Below are 3937 nucleotides of genomic sequence, written 5' to 3' on the forward strand. Positions count from 1 at the left end.
ATTTTGTCTCAGTGACACATTTGTTATGGTAGGGCAAACATCTAATTAGCAAACATCTGCCCTTCTTATCACCTTGTAAAATGCATTCCTTTTCTCCGAAATCCCAGAGTCCTACCCATATCTCCTTTGTTTAGAATGACATATAGACCTCATTTTTCCAACTGTCTTTGGAATTGCCATGTCTGTGTGGATTCCTTGTATAGACACCTGTTAAATTTGATTTTCTCCTGTTAATCTGTCTTTTTGTTTTTTTTTTCAAAAAAAGTCACTGTTCAAATTTTATTTGGTATTTTAGTTGGTACAACACTTAGTTGGTTGCATGGTCTTTTTACATTATATGGCAAAGTACACTATATTCTGACATACATGGTACACGAAGTAAGATCCTTAGGAACAGTTACGCACAATACATGCAATAATGAATTTATACGTTGGAGCCCAGGATGTGACTGACTGGAAAAGATGGATTAGTCATGTTGGGTGAAGGAACCAGAAGTCATAGAACACACAGGAAATATGCATCTGGTTTGAAGAGCACCTGCAGCATATGTAATATTGGCAGTGGTGCCTCTGAGATGAACCCATTTAGGACTACAAAGGCAGGTATCATCCAGCATTAGGGTATAGCTGCAGGGTTTGCTGAACCATTCCTATTTAGAACTTTAGGAAACCAATGTTTTTTCATTAGGCCATTTTGATATTATTTAAGTAACAGATCAGATAATAAGGACAATGTACACAACCTCCAACTAAAACCCTGTCGTAGTCTAGACAGTGAAGTGGTACATTAGAAAACTTTAAAACTGCAGTTCCTTTTGGATCCCCCAGAGTGTATCTGCACTCTTCTTCAAACGGGCCTCCTCCTTAGGAGTTAGAGTCACCTTCACAACATCTGAAATTCCATTCTGTCCCAAGATGCAAGGAACACTAAGGAAGACATCATCTTTTATTCCATAGAGACCCTTAATCATGGTGGAAATTGGATGCACCCCCCTAAGATTCTTCATTATACTTTCTGCCAAATCTGCCACAGACAGTCCAATGGCCCAGGAAGTGTAGCCTTTCAGTTTGATCACATCATAGGCACTGTCAACCACCTGTTGAACCACCTGTGAACCTCTTTCCACTGTTACTTATCTACATCAGTGCCTAGGTCAGGGTGCAGATTCTTCAGAGAGACACCAGCAATGTTTACTCCACTCCATACAGGCACACTGGAGTCTCCATGCTCCCCGAGGATCCACCCGTGACAGCTTAACGGGTGAACTCCCAGCCTTTCCCCCATTAGGTAATGGAACCCGGCTGAATCCAGATTGCAACCACTTCCAATAACACAGTTTTTGGGAAAGCCACTTATCTTCCAAGCCACATAGGTCAAGATATCCACTGGATTGGAAACAACAAGCAACTTGCAGTTTGGGCTGTATTTGACGACATTAGGAATGATGAACTTAAAGATGTTCACGTTACGCTGGACCAAATTAAGACGGCTTTATCCCTCTTGCTGACATGCCCCAGCTGTGATAATAACCAGCTTGGAGTTTGAAGTCACATTATAGTCTTTGCCAGAGACAATTTTTGGTGTTCTAAGGAAAAGGCTTCCATGCTGGAGATCCATCATCTCTCCCTTCAGTTTGTCTTCCATGACATCAAGAGCAAGTTCATCTGCCAAGTCCTTCATTAAGATACTGATGGCACAAGCCATGCCAACAGCACCAACCCCAACAACTGTAATCTTATTTTGGGGGACATGTTCTTCCTTAAGAAGATTCTGAATCAGCTGATCTTTGAGAGTTGTCATTTTGGACTTAGAACCAAAAGGAATCGGGAGTGCACCTCAGGGGGGCGGGCATCAGCGGCGCACGAGACTGGATCTGGACTTGGCGGCAGTGGCTCCTACACTCCTCCTGTTAATCTGTCTTATGTCAATTTGATTCCTAGTCCAGTTAGGCAGATCTGTAGTAGAACAGGAATTCTTGCTCCTGACAAAGTGCTAGGAAAAATGCCTGGCTCACAGGCTGTCTTCAATAAATATTTGATGAGTATACGTGTCTAGGAAGAAGTTGCTGTGGCCAAGGTCAAAAAAGTTGCTGCCTGTGTTCTCAAGGATTTTGATGGATTCCTGCCTCACATTTAACTCTTTCATCCATTTTGAGTCTATTATTGTGTATGGTCTAAGGAAATGGTCCAATTTCATTCTTCTGCTTGTGGTTGTCCAGTTTTCCCAATACCATGTTTTGAAGAGACTGTCTTTTTTCCATTGGATATTCTTTCCTGCTTTGTTGAAGATTAGTTGACCATAGAGTTGAGGGCTCATTTCTGCTTTTCTCTGTGTTTCTTCTTACCATCTTGTCTCACTATTTTCTAGGTCCTTTCTGATCTTACACATACTGAAGAGCAAAAGATGGGTGCATATTTAGAGCTAAAGAGTTGGAAAGCCACAAAAACTTTTTACTGAATACCACCTATGAGCTCAGTAGTTTATTTCATTCACTTGTACTTAAACTAGTATAAGCTATTTAAGAGATCAGTGGCATTATTTTCAAACAAGTTTTCAAGAGATGTGCATGGGGTATGGGTAATTTCAGAGACCAGTTAACAGTAAGTTTTCAGGAAAAATGGCAATGCATTTTTTATTTCCTGACTTACAAGCATGGAAGGCATTTATCAGCATGGTTTGCAGCTCTCAAGAATTTGGTTATAGCCTTAGCAATGGTATACCTTACATTAGTTCACATTCCCCAAAGTCCAAGATTTCTTAAGATGCTTACTGTTTGGGGTGCCTGGGTGGCTCAGTGGGTTAAGTGTCTGCCTGTGTTTGGCTGAGATCATGTTCCCAGGGTACAGAGATCAAGACCCACATTGGACTCCTTGCTCAGGAAGGAGCCTACATCTCCTTCTCCCTCTACCTGCCACTCTGCCTGCTTGTACACACTCTCACATGCACTCTCTCTCTCTCTGTGTCAAATAAATAAAAATTCTTAAAAAAGAAAACTTATTTGCAAATATATTCTCCCATTCTGTGGGTTGCCTCTTTGTTTTGTTGACTGTTTCCTTTGCTGTGCAGAAGCTTTTGATCTTGATGAAGTCCCAAAAGTTCATTTTTGCTTTTGTTTCCTTTGCCTTTGGAGACATATCTTGGAAGATGTTTCTGGGGCCAATGTCAAAGAGGTTACTGTCAATGTTCTCTAGGATTCTGATGGACTCCTGCCTCATGTTGAGGTCTTTTATCCATTTCGAGTTTATCTTTGTGTGTGGTGTAAGACAATGGTCAAGTTTCATTCTTCTACACAGAGCTGTCCAATTTTTCCAGCACCATTTATTTAAGAGACTGTCTTTTTTCCACTCTATACTTTTTCCTGCTTTGTCAAATATTATTTGACCATAAAGTTGAGGGTCCATATCTGGGCTCTCTACTCTGTTCCACTGGTCCATGTGTCTGTTTTTGTGCCAGTACCATGCTCTCTTGGTATAGTAAAGCTTGAAATCAGGCAACGTGATGCCCCCAGTATTGTTTTTCTTTTTCAACATTTCCTTAGCAATTCAGGGTCTCTTCTGGTTCCATAGAAATTTTAGGATTATTTGCTCTAGCTCTTTGAAAAATGCCGGTGGAATTTTGATGGGGATGGCATTGAAAGAATAGATTGCTCTAGGAAGTATAGACATTTTAACAATATTTATTCTTCTGATCCGTGAGCATGGAATGGTCTTCCATCTTTTTGTGTCTTCTTCAGTTTCTTTCATGAGTGTTCTGTAGTTCCTTGATTACAGATCCCTTACCTCTTTGGTTAGGTTTATTCCCAGGTATCTTATGGTTCTTGGTGTTATAGTAAATGGAATCAATTCTTTAATTTCCCTTTCTATATTTTCATTGACATTGTATAAGAAAACAATTGATTTCTGTGTGCTGATTTTGTATCCTGCCACATTTTTGAAT

The 3937-nt window shown here is 40.4% G+C and overlaps 1 pseudogene; it reads right to left on the reverse strand.

Annotated features, from left to right (window-relative positions):
• Positions 1-257: 257 nt before the first annotated feature.
• LOC116882122 lies at positions 258-1830 on the reverse strand (annotated as a pseudogene).
• Between the last annotated feature and the right edge of the window lie 2107 nt (positions 1831-3937).

The sequence above is a fragment of the Lontra canadensis genome, unplaced genomic scaffold, assembly GCF_010015895.1.
Source record: "Lontra canadensis isolate GAN:19392208 unplaced genomic scaffold, GSC_riverotter_1.0 scaffold81, whole genome shotgun sequence".
NCBI lineage: Eukaryota > Metazoa > Chordata > Mammalia > Carnivora > Mustelidae > Lontra > Lontra canadensis.